A 19718-nucleotide genomic window follows, 5' to 3' on the forward strand; every position below is an offset into this window, starting at 1 on the left:
TCCAGGGACCCCTGCTCAACATTTGGATAGCTCCGACGCACATCCGGGTCTGCTCATTTAAATAAAATGGATTATCAAGATCATTTAAATAAAATCAGGTCCAATCAACAATCTGACCTGGAGGATTCTGTTAGCATTATTGACGGCACCTTGAATCTTGTTTTAAGGCCTAGAAATTTAAAATTAGATACAAAAATTAGAAAAACCAAAGAAATTTAAGAAAGATAGTCAAAGTCCATGTGAATGAGCACAAGTATGCACCTACATATGAATTCTGAAAAGCTATTGCATATCACAAAATAATAATAATAATAATAATAATAATAATAATAAAAAATAAATAAATAAAAAATCCTTGCGTTTGGATATTCAACAAAATGGGTTACAATGAATTCATTTGCCTAATTCATGGAAACCTTGCGTTTGGATATTCAACAAAATTGAATTTTAATAATTCAATTTAGTTCAAGGATTTAATGGTTTTAAATCCAAGGTTTTCTGGAAAAGGTCCATTTCTTGGATATCAAATTCAACGGGGAAAGTAAGATGGTTAATATTACTTTTCATAGTGCAAAGTTTCAGTAATGTCTCATCTTTACCTTCCATTTTCTTCTTAACAAGAAAATCCATATTTACTAATATTCCCATTTTTCAAAAGAATGAGTTTGCACTCCAAAAGCGTTGGCTCAAGCACTCTTACTTTCAGCCCAAACCCTAACCCTACGAAAGTTCCCCTTCTCATCACAGTTGCCCCCGGCTTTTGAGGCACATGGTTGAACCATCTCAATTTTCTTTGTATCTATTTACCTGCAATTGAGCTACTCTAAGGCTGCTAGTTAGAATAACTCATGCCCAATTTTATTTTATTTTTTCAAATGCATTGATATATTGCTTGTCCAATAACATTGGCAACAACAGTCAAATTTGGAAGCAACCCAAATTTGAATATTTTGAGTTGTTAATTGTCCTCCCTAGATAATGGAAAGGGGGAGTATATGGCCTGGACACGAGCTGGGCAAAATAAAATTTTCAGTAGGCCTGGCCTGCCAAACACTACCGGTTCAAAATCCAAGCGCAAACTGACCCAGGAATGCCCTTTCTACATCCCAGATAATAGGTAAATTTTGCAGCTTGTATGTATTACTTGCCTATGGAAACCAAAAGATCTAAATCAGCCCACTTAACTCAGTTCCATCTCATGGAACCTTTTACTTGCAAAAATGGTTCAAACTAATAACCACTTAAGAGAAGTACCAAACAAACTATCAGATGAAAATCATCTCAAAGTTGGACAAGAAGTATCATATCTCTACTATATATAATGTCATAGTCAACATAATAGTGATCCTATGGAAACCAAAAGATCTAAATCAGCCCACTTAACTCAGTTCCATCTCATGGAACCTTTTACTTGCAAAAATGGTTCAAACTAATAACCACTTAAGAGAAGTACCAAACAAACTATCAGATGAAAATCATCTCAAAGTTGGACAAGAAGTATCATATCTCTACTATATATAATGTCATAGTCAACATAATAGTGATCCTATGCACAGCAGCAAATCTATATAATTTGGAAGGGATTATTTCAGAGGAAATAGTATATACCGATAGTATTAAGTTAGAACAAGAACAAATGTAATGCAAATCTGTTGTATGACTATTCAGTACCTACATTCTTTGGTCATATATTGGCTCTTATATTTTTTTTTAAAGCAACAATATTCTAAAGTTGAATAGAACTACTTCCAAGTTTCAACCCAAGATTGAAAGGCGGTTTGAATTTGTCCCAGTGCGCTACCATGTTAACATAATGGATAAACTTGTCCATTTGTTTGAACCAAGATTCAGCATATTGGTACTGAAAATCATCACCCATTGTCCACATGATGTGATTTGTACGTGTCAGTTGTCACATTTGCCTGTTCATCAAAGCCAAATAAAATTACAAGAGGGAGCGAGAGTGAATACAAGTATTACATTAAATGCATGGGCTGAATTGTACTCTTATTAGAAACCACTAGGACACTTCATATGAAGAGTTCTGTAAAGGCTTACTTGAGTCCTAGCAGCATCAATTAAATCATTTACACATTGTTCAACATTGTAATGAGGAGATACAGTTACAACAAAATCCAGATGAGTACATGAGAACTGTCATAAGAAGTTGGTACCTGTATAGGTGAAGAGTCATCACTGACTTCAAAATGGAAACCATTTGGAGGACTATAATAAACAGGAAAGGCACTTGTGAAAATCTGGTGGTTGGACAACATGATATGTCAGCAAACTATAACAATTTAAAATAATAAATAAATAACAGAACGAGAACTTGAAGTTTCATACCGGAGAAGAAGAACCAAAAGTCTTTGACCCATGCCATATAACTTCAAGTGATTTGTCCACCTTACGCTTTGCCCTTTCCTGGTAATCAATCCTTGCAAAGTATAGAGAATCGAAACCAAGCTACATGAACAATATAACCAATCAGATAATAAGTAATTTGTTCAATAGTCATCTGAGAGTATTGACAGATGGATTTTTTACAAGAGAGAAGTACCAGATCCTGATGCATCATGACATACATAATGTCCAGATGCGACTGTCTGTACAAGTTGGATCCATTTGTTTTTACAATCCAGACCACTGATCAGTTGCAAAGTGGATCGTCCATTATATAAGACCTCATTCATCCGTGTCGATGGGAGATTGGAAAATGTGTATGGTGACAATGACAACCAGGGGTAACAAAAAAGTTTTGCTAAGGCACCTTGCAATTCTCATAAGTAGCTTTGACAATCTCCTTATTCAGCAATCTTGATTTAACTTTCTCCAAGAACTTCAAGTGCAGCTCATGAAAATTAGCTTTAATCCATACACTTTCTTTTCGTTTTTCTCTTTAATTTTGGTTCTTTCTTTCTGTTTTCTGGTTTTAGTGTTTTGGCTAATGTGAAACTAGAGTGGAAGTCTTTTGAAAATGTTATGGATTCATGTGTTCGTTCATGCAGCATTTGATCAGGCTCCTGAACCAAATAAAGTTTGAGACTGATATGGCCGCCTTTAATGAAGAGTTTCTTTTCTACATGATCTCATTACATACCATATGTTTTGATAGAATGCAGGCCGTATATATAAGAGCTATCATGCAAAGGCTCATCCCCATCGTTAGATGGCATGCATGCCAGACATCCAGAACATTCATTAGGTAGCCCACACTATATATGAACATGACTTGGACCAATATAAAAAAGATCACTCTTCTATGAGAAAAAGAAGCCCATTTCTCCAAACACAATGTGCATGCCTTACCTTTCACTGCATGGTTTCCATTTTGATCATGCGCACATTACATAACATGTTCATCAAATTCAAGAACAAGGTTTATTATCTGATCATGCTCAGTAACTTCAAGTGTCGGTAACAAAATATGAGCAGAGGATGAGCATTTGAAGCAAGAGTATGCTAAATCTTTTATGTACAACATTTGATTGATCAATATTTCGAGAGTTGTGAAATTTATACATCTATAATCTACTGGAGTAATCAGTTAATGAGTTGAGCACTTTACCAGGTGTGCATGGACATTCCCTCAACTAGAAAATGCACATTCCCTCAGCTAGAAAATATGAAGAGAAACATTAGAAAATCAAACAATTGCAATCATGAAGAGATTTGATGATGGTTCTTACATAATGGGTTTTGAAAATCAAACAATTGCAACTGTCAGCAATTCTTACATAAATTTCAAAATGGGTTATGACAGATCATGTCATCATACATAGCCCAAACTTCTCAATTAGATAAGCATCTAGGTATGAGACTAGCATTTTGTCCAACATGTCACGGGTAACTGCTCTAAGAGTTGTACTAATCTGGAAATTGTCATGGGTTACTGCTTTAAGAGTCACCAGATTGTGTCACGTGAGCTTGTGATATATCTGAAAATTGCCTATTGCCTGTAATCAATGGATGATACATCACTTATGATTTTGTTTCACCAATTGCTCTAATAGATCAACATCTGAAAGCTAGCTTATGGGTTCTCATATCTTACTGTTGAAAGCTAGCTGCATGAGACCATTAAATCAAGAGAAATACCATTAAACAAAACACGTGCCACTAGGAGTTAATTTTTCTGAGGCTTAAACCCCAATCAAGAGAAATACCTTTAAACCAGCAGAATTCCAGAACTGATTTTGCACCAGTTGGTTTCCACCTTTTAGTAGACTATACTACAATGATAGTTCACCACCAATTTCTAAGTTCCAAAAGAAACAATGGCCTCCACAGTAAACTAGCTCAAACTTGATGCCATGCCTCATAAAAGCCCCAAAATATTTTAAAACATAGTTTTAAAACTCGACTCAAAAATGAGATCACCTGTAATTGGATAGGGCATGCAATCTATCTCATCCTTGATAGCAATTGGAACTCCGTCCAAAACTGAGATTGGTTTGCCTATAAAAGGCCATAATGAGCACTTACACAGGTAAGAGTACAACAAAAAATCTTACATCATGAGTTGAATTTTCAGTGGATGATCCAACTTATGAGGGTTTATTTGTTAGCAACGACAGTAGAAAGTGCGTCCCATCATATAAACAGTTTGTATCATTGGAAAACAAACCAGTTTTCCCAAGTCCTAATACATTGGATTGTGATACATTGGGATGTACTCCAACAGACTTCTTGTTTGATTTTAGAATGGCATACAAGGCACCTGAAATATTCTTTTCAATGTTTTAGGTTTATCTTTATAGAATCGTTCCTCCAAAAAAGATGGCCTATATGAGCTAGATTACAGCTTTCAAAACAATTAATTTATTCACTGTGAGACTAGAAAGTTTTTATGCTGTCATTTTCAAAAATTCCAATTTTTTTCTCTAGTTGGTTGACACACTAGATTGTAACAAGGCTCTTGTTTGATCATAGAGAAGTATGTGAGGCATCTTAAATATTCTTTTCAATATTTTAAGTTCATCTACATAGAATAATCCCTCTAGAATTTTGTACAGCTACTGGAACACATTCTCAACCTCACGTAGGACCTCTCTTTATGAGAAACTAAACGACACATCAAAGAAAATTTAAGCTTGATACCAAAAAATGAGCTCGAAATAAATCTCGAGTGAACCACACCATAGGAAAACAGTAGTGATTGAATGTCCACCATTAAAAATCGGCCCTTCGGTCACGGATTAAATAGGAAAATTAATAACAACAACCAAAAAAAAAAAAAAAGAGAAACGAGAAAAGGAAGAAAAGGAAGCTTAAACAGGAAAATTAGCATTAGTCAACGATAAAAGCATTTTTAAATAGTTAAAGATAAGTACAAATGAAGTTTCTCAAATAGACAGCCATGATCTTATTACTCGGCAGAATCCCCCATTGACACAGTTCAGATGCACAACAAAAACAGAATACCAGCAAGAAGACGGATGAGCCCTGCTGTGAGCATTCCTGGTTCGAAAATCAAGGCAATCTAATTGCAAGGTGGGCCACGCCTGTACATTGAGTATAATCGCCGGTCTTACTTTTCCAACCATCCATTTTCTCATACATGTGGGGCCGACTTGATGGCCATATTTTTAGGACTAGGGCATTCAAATGGTGCACCTGATCAATGGCCCAGATGTCAGACTATGTCCAAACTCTCCTCATGTGAATTTCCTTTACCAGTTCTCAAGCTCTAAGCTAGAACCCAACACTTGTCAGGTAGGCCTTTTCCAACCATTCCTTTTCTCATACATGTGTGGGCCACTTATTATGATGTCATTGGAAACAAAATAAAGAATTACATGACAATTGCATTGGCATTTATATAAACAGCAATAACAAACATCTCACCATTAAATCCATGGACAGTTGCAACAACAATGTCTTTGGTTCGAGCTTTGTAAACTTCCGCAGTCTAGCAGTCTTCTCCAAAGATCTGATATGAGAATTCGAGAGATTGAGATAAGAGCATATAGTGGAAAGACACGCCTGCTAACACAGGGCACTTGTTTACAGTAATCAGGACCATTAATTTTGTGCGCCACCACATGAATGGGCCATATCCAATGAGTTTGGACTGACATTCAATAGGCAAAACTTATATGGCGACAGTTGTCTGATTGCTGCAATCTTCAAACTATGGCCCATCCAAGTTGTGGTCCACTGATCAACAGCCCTAATCACCATACATGTTTGCATTAGGAGAAAGAAAGAAAAGATTCGACAGAGAGTGGGACGTACCAAAGTCAAATTTGGTGGAATGGTTGGAGATTCAGATGGAATTGCCAGAGATTCTCCTAGGGCTGGATTTCGCGTTCTCTGGGAGAGGGGTCTTACTTGAATTGGGGTTTGAGATGAGTTGATTTGGGAGTGTGTGAGGCCGAGGAGGATCAGGATGTTGGAGATTGATGGAAGAGAGGGAAAATGGAGGAAATTTCAGAGAGAGAAAGAGATTTGGGCAAGAATTTGGGGTGGAATTTTTTTGGCTTCTGGGCGCGGGTTCTATACCCCATACGAATTTGGGGCGGGATTTCCTGGAAGTTCCAATGCAAGGATGCTGGGTGGGTCCCACTGAAATATATGTGAGAAATCCATTCCGTCGATCCGTTTCGAGAGTCATTTTAGGATGTGCGACCAAAAATGAGGTGGTTACAAAACTCAAGTGGGTCACACAAGAGGGGAAATGAGGGAAAGAAATTCCTTCCGTTAAACCTTCCTGGGCTCCACCTTGATATTTTTATGTTATCCAAACCTTCTTGGGCTCCACCTTGATATTTAAATGTTATCCAAACCTTCCTGGCCCAAATGTCGGAATAAAATGATCTGTAAAAGAGAAGGGATGAACGGAATGGACGAAGAACACATATCATTGTGGGGCCCACAGAGCACCCCGTCGCTGGTGGGAACGGATTGGCTACTCTCCCTGACACTAGCCAATGGCCGGTGGTCGGTGCTATGTGGGCCCCACCATGATGTATTTGTTTCATCCATGCCATCCATCTATTTTTAAAGATCATTTTACAGTATGAGTCCAAAAATAAGATATATCCAAATCTCAAGTGGACCACATTACAGGAAACAGTGTTGAATGAGGGTCGACCATTAAAGACGTTTTGGGGGCATAAAAGTTTTGGATCAAGCTGATATTTGTTTTTTCTCTTCATCTGGGCCTTTATGACCTAATCAACAGATTGGATGTCATATAAACAGTATAGTGGGCCTTAGGAGGATTTTAATGGTTGAGATCCAATCACTATTGTTTTCATGCGGTGTGGTCCACCTGAGATTTATATCCCTATCATTTTTGGGATCAAGAAATAAGATGATCTGTAAAAAATCATAAACGGAATGGATGAAACACATACATCATGGTGGGGCCCACAGAGCACCGACCATCAGCCACGAAGCTGGTGTCAAGGGGGCCAATCGGTTTATGTCGCTGGTGGAGGGGGAGTAGCTAATCCGTTCCCCGGGGAAGGAAACAGAATGCGTCCTACCCACTCATTATTTTCTTCCTGTGGTGTGGTCCACCTAAGATTTATATCCCTGTAATTATTATTTTTTTTGTAAATTACTAAAATGATCTGTAAAAATGGATGAATGGAATGGATGAAACACATACATCATGGTGGGCCCCACAGAGCACCGACCACCAGCCACGGGGCTGGTGTCAGAGGGAGTAGCCAATCCGTCTCCTAGTTTTTATGTCTCGTGGAGCCCATCGTGATGTATGTTATCTATCCACTCCGTCCATTCATTTTAACGGATTATTTAAACAGTTGATCTAAAAAAGGAGTCAGATCTCTGTGCCCCACCATGATGCATGTATTATATCAACACCGTCCATTCATTTGGAGCGATCATTTTATGGGATGATCAAAAGAACGAGTCAGATCCAAATCTCAAGTGGCCCCACTATCGAAAACAGTGGGGACAGTGACACCCACCGTTGAGACTTTCCTAGAGCCACTATGATGTTTATTTGAGATCTAACCTGTTAATAAGTTTTTTTTTTGTTTTTTTTTTAAAAAAGACATGGATGAAGAGAAAAATCAAATAGAAGCTTCATCCAAGACTTCTGTAGCCCTCTGAAATTTTTTATTAGTAAGTGTTTAATCCCCACATTTTTTTTTTGTAGTGGATCAACTTGAGATTTTGATCTGCCTCATTCTTTGACCCATGCCCTGAAATGATCTATATAGATGAATTTTTGTGGTGGACATTATTGTGGAACTATATACGCCCCACCTAAATGACTACAGCTATGACCCCTGTTTCTTGTGGTGTGGGCCACTAAAGTCTCCTATCTGCCTCCTTTTTGGTATCATAGCTAAAATGATCTATCAAGATATATTGAAAAATTGTTTGCAGCCTTTGGCGACAAAACTTTTCATCACTAAAAGTCTCATCCGTGATTTTTAGCTACGAAAATTTTCGTCGCTAAAAGTAATCCATTCCAATTTTTTGAAAATTTGTTTGGTGTCTTTGGCGATAAAAATATTCGTCGCTAAAAGTCTCATTCGTGATTTTTGGCTACGAAAATTTTCATAGCTAAAAGTAATCCATTCCAATTTTTTAAAAATTTGTTTGCTGCCTTTGGCGACGAAAATATTTGTCGCTAAAAGTCTCATCCATGATTTTTAGCTACGAAAATTTTCGTAGCTAAAAGTAATCCATTCCAATTTTTTAAAAATTTGTTTGCTGCCTTTAGCGACGAAAATATTTGCCGCTAAAAGGCTCATCTAGGGTTTTTAGCTATGAAAATTTTCGTAGTTAAAAGTAATCCATGTGAATTTTTTTTTTAAATTGTTTATAGCCTTTAGCGACGAAAATTCTCATCGATAAAAGTCTCATCCACAATTTTTAGCCACGAAAATATTCGTCGCTAAAAGTAAACTTTTAGCAACGAAAATTCATTTCGTCGCTAAAAGTGACTTTTAGCGATGAAATGAATTTTTGTCGCTAAAAGTTTCATCGCTAAAAACCCTCTTTCTTGTAGTGAGGTAGAGGACCCAAGGGTGGAAGTAGGAGAAGAAGATTTGAGGTTGGTTCTTCTTTAGGTTTAGATCATTGGTTTTCTTGCTTGGGGGCATGTAGGACCCATCAATTAATGGTGGAGATCCTACTTTGACCCCTAGGTATGACCAATGGCCCACCTTTGTTGTATGTACAAGCCATGATGGAGCCATCCTCCATCGACCCTGTCATGATGTTTGAAAGTACCCCGGTTTGTCAGTTAGCGTGAAGGTTGAGTCGGTAAGTCAGGTAAGCCCCATATGAAGATTGATCAAGCTATCGCCTCAACTAGATGTGTGTTCCGAGCTCGTGACAGGTAAATCAGCCTCACATCCCAAATCGTAAAACACCCAGGTAAATAAAAGCCTTAAAAGTCTTAGAACAACATAGGATGAAAAAGTCTAAAAACTTAAGTTTTAAATAAGAAAAATCTTCTAAGTTTTTCGGCTAAGTTTGATGACATCGAGTCTATATCATTGACATCGAACACCTATGTTTGATGACATCAAACAGTACTCGATGACATCGAATTAAGCCTTTATATGTCCAGCAACCACAAGGTATTTTGGACAAAATGTTCGATAAATCGAAAGGATCTTCGATCACATTGAATTTCAAATATTGATGTCATTAAAGGTTAGTCGATGATATCAAAGACTTAGAGTACTGTCCATTGAAATTTCTTGGAAAATATTCTGACATTACTCGACGAATCGAATCATTCTTAATATCATCGAAATTCAAACTTCGATGACATCGAGATCTGATTGATGATATCGAATCTGGACAGATTATGTCCAGCAAGCTTAACAAGAAAATCAAATGGAAATGATCAGGGAATCGAGACAACCTCGATAACATCAATATTCAAACTTCAATGATATCGAGAAAGTCTCGATGATATCGAATCTGGACAAAATATGTCCAGTAAGCTTTCAAGGAATATATTCCAAAAAGATCGAGGAATCGAAATTGGTTTCAATGATATCGGAATTTGAATTTCAATGACATCGAAATAGTATTGATACCATCGTAGTCAACTCTGAAATGTCTAGCAAGCTCTTGTGTTATAGTGTCGAGGAATCGAAACATGAATCGATGACATCGAAATTCAAATTTTGATGAAATCGAATTGGTTTCGATTTCATCGATAGTCCATCAAAAAGTTCTTGGAATAATTTTTAAGTGAGTTCGTATCATTGAACTATGATTTAATGGCATCAAAAGTATATGTTCGATGACATCGAGTCAGGATCGATGATATTGAACTCAGTCAGATTCTGACAATTTTATTTTTGTTGGAACTTTTTGGCTATATAAGGAGAGCTTGTTCTTGGTTGCAAGAGTGAAAAATAGAGAGAGCTTTGAGAGAGTAATTGCATATCACTTACCCTAAGCTCATTTTCTTATGAAAGTACATCCTTCAATCCAGCCTCATCATTGATATTTAATAGAGTGGATTGAGGAATAAACTTTCCCATTCAACGATAATCCAACTATTATCTTAATGACAAATCATTGAGTTGGGATACCTTGAATGCTTGAAAGCTTGGAATCACTCCATCTCTAGGAAAACATTTATTAGAGTAGGATTCCAACATAACCTGGACCCAACCTGTCGCCTTTATTGGAACATCATCAAGTGTTGCGGATAAGGGGAGCTGAAGAATCTTCATCATCAAGGAGGAGATCTTCATCAACGTGCTTAACGGGGCTTATCTACTTATTTGTAAGTTATTAGAGTCCAGAGACTCTGTTGATCATTCCTTATGTAGGATTGGGTCACAGGTACATCTCACCCCTTACAAGTCCTCGTAGGAAGCCTTCAATGGGAGAGTACATATGGGTGCTGTGTGTAAGGCTTGTATCATAGTCCATACCATTCCTTAGGATCCCGCGGTCATCTCATTCGAATTCTGATAACCTGCAACACGTAGATAACATTTGTACGCGACCCTGAGTCGCACCCTGTCAACCCGAATCGGCTTGACTCCAAACTTGTACCCTAGTGACCGCGTCGTTGCCGTGATTCCAATGCTGCATCTCATGCACTAATGTAATACCCAGGTCAAGAGTTATGGGCCCACATTTATTTCGAGGAAAACGCAACGTGTTGCGAATTCTAAGAGAATCTTTATAACCCATCACATCAATCAATCAATCACAGGTCGAGTACACAACCCATCCTCTCTTACACAAGCCTTACCCAAAGTCAACTCTCTCTCTCCACCCATCCCTCTCTCATCCAAAATTCAACCAAGCCCATATCCTCCATGTCCTTTTCTTACAACATCCATTCATTCCATCCTTTTCATCCCATCACCCTTTCTCTCTATCTCATTCCATCCCAAGCTTCCATGAGAGAAAAAATTCTAAGGAGAGAAGAACTCAAGAGAAGGCCCACTCCATACCACCCAATCTCCCATCCTAGCCATCCAACCTTCATCATCCACCCTTAAAAAGCTAGCTTAGGAGCCAAGGAGTCCAAGGAGCTAAAGGAGTGATATAGGTGAGTGATTTTAGGATATCCACCGTTGATTTTCATTTAAGGGCCCACTTATGATGGGACCCATTTTGATGTATGTGTTGTAATCAAAGAGGGGCCCATAGTGGCAGGGTCCCTCCACTACACTGTTCCTCTCTCTCTCTCTCTCTTTTCCTTTTGTATGGTGATGATGATGATGAGGTGTGTGGCCCACCTAGTGTGTGTGTGTATGGCCCACCATGATGTGTTATATCTATGCCATCTACCTGTGGGGCCCATCTTGCTAGACTGTCCAGCGGACGAGCATGCTGCCTGACTGTCTGGACAGACCCAGATGAAGAGAAAACACAAATATCAGCTTGTCTCAGAGTTGGTGGGTCCCACACGTTTGGACCCACCTATGATGTATGTTCCTTACATTTACATCGTCCATCCAATGTCCAGACCCTGGACATTGGACCTTTTTTAAAAAAAATAATAAAAATAAAAATATAAGTAATATATTATTATATTATATATATATATATACATATGATATATATATATATGTATGTATGTATGTATGTATATGGTGGGCCCCACGTGGGACCCACTTTCTTGGAAGTGATTAGCTAGTGCGTCTCACACCAGTTATATAGTTGTTGTAGTGACGTGTGTGGGTCTCATCCACACCGTCCGTCCGTTTTTTTGGATGGGTGGGGCTCACCTTGCTGACGTGTTGTATATCCTAACCATCCATTCATCTGGACGTGGCCCCCCACTCCAACTATATAGCTGTTGTTGACGTTAGCAGTTATGTGGGTCTGATCTGAGATGTGTTATATCTGAGCCATCCATTTACTGACGCTAGGCCAGCAGCCCAGCAATCCAGCAGCAGGATAGCTACTATATTGACGATAACAAGTTCGGTGGGTCCTTCCATGATGTATACGTTGATCCACACCATCTGTGTGGGGCCCACTATATGATGTATGTGTTACATCCAAATCGTCCATCCGGATGGTGAGCTTATCTTAAGGCTTGAGACTAAAAATAAGACAAATCTATTTATCAAGTGGAACACACTGCCAAAAATAGTGGGGTTTGAACGTCACCGTTGTAACCCTTTTGGGGTCACAGAAGTTTTGGACCAATATGGAATTTGTATTCCTCTTAATTCAGGTATTTGTGACCTTATGAACAGATTAGAAAATAAATGTTTTGATGGGCCTGTGATGTGTTAACAGTGAAAATCATTATCTCCACTGCTATTTGTGGTATGGTCTAGATGATCTTCTGATATGATTCATTTTTCAATAATGTGCTAAAATGATCTCTAAATATGGATGCATGGTGCAGATAATTCACCTAGAACGGTGGGCCCGACTTGATGTATATAAGGCCCATTGTTGAGGCCATGTGATGTGACCCACTTGATGTATATGAGGCCCATATGATGCGGCCCACTTGATGTATATGAGGCCCATATGTTGCGGCCCATTTAACGTATATGAGGCCCATGAGTTGTGGACCATTGTAATGTATGAAAGGTCCAGATGGGAAGGCCCATTATGATATATATGAGGCCCATATGTGAGGCCCAATCTGTAGTATATGAGGCCCATATGATGAGGCCCGATGTGATGTATATGAGGCCTATGAGTGAGGCCCAATGTGACGTATTTGAGGCCCATGGGATGTGGCCCATTGTGATATATGTGAACCCTTTGTGGGAGGCCCAATGTGATGTATACGAGGCCCATTGTGATCTATGATTCCACCATGGTGTATGTAATGATGTTTATGATGCCCATTCATCTTCCTAGTTGGATTTAAATGGGCCATTCCTTGGGAGCAATGATGGTTTAAAGTCCACATTGTAAGGGTAATGGTGGTTAAATGTCGCATTGTAACCCTCCATAAGGCTCATTGTTAGGCCCATTGTTAGGTCCATTCTCATCTTCCCTTAGTGGGCTAATCCAAACCGTTGGGCCCCCATGATCGTTAGGCCCATTCTTAAAATGAATAGGCCGTCTAGGCGCATCCTTGATATGTGGAGAGTACATCATCATCATATAATATGCTTAATATACCTTCACGATCCATGCCCATGCGCATCATATGTATGCTTGATATGAGGAGTGATTGATCATAACACATGCCATTAGGCGGATTATTATGAGACTCCTTGATAGGAGGAGTTACCTACATGAGCGCATGGTATGTGAAAGATTATTACATGACTGAATAGTATGATTCATGCATCTCATATTTGGGTGATATGATTTTTATACTCCTTAGCGACATCAGGGCTATAGCCTCCACAAGCATATCGTGGATGGTAGGATTGGATACCGAAAATATTATTACTAGCATTGGGGTACCATAGATATCCCTGGGTGAAAATCCCTAAGCCTGATGGTACCAGAGGATGACTCCAACGTCAAGACTGAGTGGATACATGAGCGCATGAGGGCCGAATACCAAGAGGTCGCATCTCTCAATGTGTCATGGTCGGTTGGAAGGGGGTGTGGCTTTACCCGCCCGAGGGTAGAAGGTAATTGCTAGGCTGAGTATGACTAGCTCGTAAATGAGTCCGCTATCGACATGTCAGATAGGTATTAGCAGGCTATTGGCCAGGCGGATAGTAAGGTTTCTTACTCTCACTTTGACTGCGCGCCTAAGGAAGGGGTAGTTCTATTTGGAGTGTACTAAACCCCGGTGATTATCCAGAGTGAAAACTGTACTGTTATTTGATGCTCTAGTAATGACTTATATTGATATGTGGATTCAGATAAGGTTTGGTATGCTTGAGTTGCATCTCGCATCGCATAACCTTGGTATGGTCGACATCATTCATGCCTTGTATTGCATTGCCTTGATGTGGCTGATAGTATTCATGCCTTACATTGCATGGCCTTGATGTGGATGATAACATTCATGTATTGCATCATATAGCCTTAGTACGGCTGATATCTTTCATGGACTTACCAGTATATTTCACATTACTCTGATATTGCATTTTGAGCACGCTTCTATTGCGCATACACTCTCACCACCCTCTAAGCTTTCTATAAGCTTGTGCATGATTGATGCGTGCAGGTGACGACAGGACTCGGCCGTAGCTTAGTAGGAGTAGGAGCATCCAGTTGAGCTTTAGGAGTTTCTGTTACTATTATCATTGTATTTCCCTTTATACGCATTGTACCTTAAAGTTTTTTTATCAAAGTGAAATTTGGATGGTATCTTGGTTATTGTTCGTGGGTTATGCTTATGGTTATGTTTGTTATGGAATAAATTCATATTACAAAAAAATCTTCCTTGTAGGATTCCAGGATCAGAAGCTGGTATATAGGTGGCGGGAGCCGAGAATGGGGTACTACAAAGGTTGTCGACGCTGAATTCGCCGATCAGGAATTTTGTGAGTCTGGTTTCTGAGTTTGGGGCATAGCACCGTGTGTTGAGCCTTGTTCTTGTGTAGGGCATAAACTTAGGTCCTTTGTGTAGTTCCTTGGCCCGTGTGACCTAAACATAGGTCCTTTGTCTAGATCCTTGGCCTGTGTGGCCTAAAACCTAGGTTGCTTGTGTGGATCCTTGGCCTATGTGGCATAAAACCTCGTTTCCTTGTATGGATCATTTGCTCTTATGAAGGGCATAAAAATTAGGTGCTTTGTGTTGACCTTTGATCTTGTATAGGGAATAAACTTACGTCTTGTGTAGGCACGTTTTAGGTACCTTGTGTAGGTCCTAGAGCCACCCTTGTGTAGGTTGTAACAGTTTAAGGTGAACCTGATTTGAAACCTCTGTTAGTGAAATTTGGTACACTCATGGGATGAGTGCGTTCGCCGGGAGTGGAGTATGCATATAACCAAACCACTATAAATGACTGTGTTTAGGATGAATACTTGCTTGATCTTTCAGTATGTTAATCTTTTGAATGCATGCTTGATAATATGAATGCTTTGATTTGAATCACATCCCGCACACATTCACACTTGTCATCCATCTTAGACTATTTGTTGTATCATGCTTAATATTAAATAGTCTTTTAATTGAATCCTCTACTTGGCCTGGAAGCTAATAGAGTTAAATTGAGGATATCTTGATAGTTGCACATTAGATCAAGTTTAAGGTAATAGGATTCAAAATAAGGCATAAAATTTTATAAAGTCCTACTCACTTGTAACGACCTTGGAAATTTTGTGTTAATCTTTCCTTAAGTAGTTGTTTTTGGGGTAATTAGCGCTATACTCGATTGCTTCTGAAATTCGCATTAATCACTTTAAATTGTATCTGCATGGCTCAAAACTTGTAGATTAGTTAGTGCTACGTTACTCTGAAATCTGAGATCCATCACTAAATCCAGTTGTTCTGGAGAATTTTTGAAAGTTTTGGATCGGACCTGGACCGCGTGTCGAAAGTCCGATAGCGATGATCTTAGGTTGTTGCAGTCATCGAGTTGGGCTTGACCATCACCTCGAAAATCAAGTCCATGTGATGTTCTGGGTCGATTTGTTTGAGCTCGGAGTGAAGAGTGTGAGAATGGTTGGATATTTAATAAGTTTTTATGAAATCTGAGTCGTGTCGCTTGCGCGATGATTTTAAGCTATCTGACCGTTGGATTCTGACCCAATTTTACCCTCTGATCAGGGAAGGTGGCCCAGGCATATCCTTGTGCTTATGGACCTGATCGAGATTCCGTGACCATTGAATTGAGTGTGGTCCGCCATAGCTGATCTGAAGAGCCGGTCGGTACGAAAACTCAGCTTGACCTAGATCCATGGTCAGTGAGCTTAAGTCCGACCTTTCGTGGTTATAGGCCCACCAGAAGTGCTTCGTTGGATCGCGAGAGTCGGGTTTTGGTTATACTTTAAGTATACCTTGACCCTGGGGTTATTTTCATCGATATGAGGCTTATTTATAGTCCTTAAACCCTAGCTCTCTTTTCCATACGAATTTTCTCTAACCCTAGCTTGGAAAGAGAGTGGAAAAGAGAGAGATAGTGAGAGAGAAGTTGGTGAATCATCTTGGATTCTTCCTTGTTCTTCTACATCTTTGAACCTTCACTTTGAATCGTTATTCTGACGATTCTGAGTTCATCTTAGGGTAAGTTAACCTAACCCTAATCTGTGTTAGAGCTTAGATTAGTCTTGGTGTTGTTGTATCTCATTTCTATCCTTGTTTTAGGGTATTCTGTCGCCGTTGACGAAGACAACTCGTATAAATCAGTTCGTTGTTTCTTTCCTTGCTTAAGGTGCGGACTTTAAGTGTATAGGTTATGGTTTTCAAGGCTTTCAATGCCAGTTAATGATTTATTCTCGTTATGGATGAGATTTCACATGCCAAATGTTGTGTTTATGTTGCTTTCCTGATATGCATGTGTTATATTGAGATTTGTGTATTCTATGTGTATGTATAAAGTACCGTACACGTATAAAATATGCACTTGTGTTTGCCATGATTATTTGTCATGTATGTATGTTAGATGTATGTGTGATGACTCCTTGGTAAAAGGAATTGTCCAAATGCATGTATTTCAACGTACGTCATGTATGTTGTGCCATGTATTCTAAGTGTTTGTAGAAATGCCTGAATGATCTAAAGTGTAACTTATTACACTAATTACGGGCGTTGAGAAGTGATTCTCAACACTCCTATTGATGTGCATGATTTCCTTTATGCGAGTTACATTCCATATTATTTAAATTCAAGTATTTCTTATGCTTATGTTTATGTTAAGTTGATATTCTTCAGATGCGTATGTACCATGATTTAAGTTGTTGTTCCATTACTGTTTTACATTCAACATGAATATCTGTTGTAGTGTAAGGTGTGTGGGACTATGCATTAGTCCAGGAAATCGGTAATCGACCCTATGTTCATGGTTGAGGTTGCTTTCGCCATGTAGGATGTATTAGACGAACCCGAGTCGTATTAGAGTTGTCGGCAGTGGTTTGGCCACCCGGAGTGTTTGCGCACTCTATGTCGCTCAACTCAACGTGCGCTCGTGCTAGTTGAGTTCGTCAAGTAACCCGATTGTCCGATGTATGTTCACCATGTATGGACACTACTATTTGAATCTAGGGTACCGAACTTACCAGTGAAATCCTAATAACCATGGTACTTTATCCGCTAAGACTCATGAGCCGGACATGGTGGTATGGGACACCGTGGTCGAGCTGTTGGCCTACGCTGGGGTGACGAGCCTCCCCGTAGTGACCAATGAGCAACTAAACTCGTGAGACGATTATGGTGGTATGGGACACTATATTCGTGCTGTCGGCCTACATTGATTGGTGACGAGCCCTTTGTAGTGACCTCGAGCATACCTGGATACCGCAATGAGGTGACGAGCCGAACTGTGGTGGTAAGGTGTGAAAGGCGTGCATTGATTGGTGACGAGCCCTTTGCTACGACCTCAAATATATAATCGTATGAGACGACTAGGATTGACGACCCTAGAATGAATCACTGTTTGGATGGTGACATGAGGAAGGTATCTTAGCTTCCCAATCCTGCTGTGTGAAATGGACTAATAACAACTTGGTAACCATATCCATGCACCGCATTTGCATGTGCTTTGTAGATGTGGCGCACTTTGAGGTGGTGTCATGCGTAACGTAAGATGAAGACGCTGAGGGTGTACGCGTGAGGGCACGCATCATTTTGCATACATCCCTGCATTAACAAGAGTACTTAGGATTTATTTAATTGTTCTGCTTTATCATTACTGTTTGATTGAACTGATAACATGTTAACCAGTGCCTTATTTTTCCACTGAGTTGATCACTCACTCCCACGTTTCTAGGGCGGTGCTAAACACCCACCAGACTCTGTCTTAGGTTCTGATGTTACAGACGTTGATGCGACTTCTGAGGCAGAGCGGGAGATGGATGATGATGAGGTTGCTTTCTCTTATATGCAGTTTTCAGACGGGTTCTAGCGAGCCTTGGTCTGATGCGCGGGATGCTGGAATTATTTTTGGGAATTTAAATGATGTAACTTGATACTCATAATTTTGTTAGATAACACTTACATTTCGACCTAGTTTGTATATGTACTTCAGGGATTTACACTTGTACACATATTTTTCTATAAGTCTTCCGCTTGTTTTATTCACTTATCCCTGAATCATATCTGTGTTTTAGCTTAATCTATTCCATGTTTTATGCACTAATACAGTCAACATACATCCATCATTAAATATGTTGCATAAGTGATGTTTTGGAACTCGGGAGCAGAGTTATGCTCGACCCCCGAATTTCAGGGCATTACATCACCCCCCTCTAGGATAGTTTTACCTATTTCCACTTCAACTAAAGCGGTCCTCACCGTAATTTCAATGTTTTCCTTGAATTTATACCATTGATGGGTCACCTAGACCCTAGATTTCATGGTGGGGACGGTATCCCTACCTCAGATTTTTTGATGTAAGGGTCTATGCGTGCATGGAATCCATTGATGTATGGTTTAGATCATTCGGAGGGGGTCATAGTGGTGGAGCCCCTCCCATTGCCGTGTTTCTTTCTCTCTCTCTCTCTCTATTTCCATGTTAATGTGTGGCCCACCTGATGATGTATGTACTCTATCCTAGCTATTTAAACAATGGGACACCCACCATCCAGCGAACAGGGCCCATCTTGCTGCCCAATTAGGCTTGTATGGCTGGTCAGACCATACAAGCCTGGATGAAGGTAAAAAACTCATATCATCTTACAACATGGGCCCCATCATGATTTTTGTCCTGTATCCATGTCATCCCATTCGTGGGGCCCACCTTACCGACGTCCAGCAGCTTGCTGCCTGCTTGGCCATTGGGACAGGCCCTAATGAAGAGAAAATACAAATATTGGCTTAGTCCATTAACTGGTGGGCCACCACGTGGACCCACCTTAATGCTTGTGTTATATTCACACTGTCCATCTGTAACGACCTTGGAAATTTTTGTGCTAATCTTTCCTTAAGTAGTTATTTTTGGGGTAATTAGCGCTATACTCGATTGCTTGTAAAATTCACATCAATCACTTTAAATTATATCTGCATGGCTCAAAACTTGTAGATTAGTTAGCGTTATGTTACTCTGAAACCTGGGATCCATCGCTAAATCCAGTTGTTCTGGGTAATTTTTGGAAGATCTGGATCGGACCTGGACCGCGCGTCGAAAGTCCGATAGCGATGATCTTAGGCTGTTGCGGTCACTATGTTGGGGTTGACCATCACCTCGAAAATCAAGTCCATGTGA

The sequence above is a fragment of the Magnolia sinica genome, chromosome 3, assembly GCF_029962835.1.
Source record: "Magnolia sinica isolate HGM2019 chromosome 3, MsV1, whole genome shotgun sequence".
Classification (NCBI taxonomy): domain Eukaryota; kingdom Viridiplantae; phylum Streptophyta; class Magnoliopsida; order Magnoliales; family Magnoliaceae; genus Magnolia; species Magnolia sinica.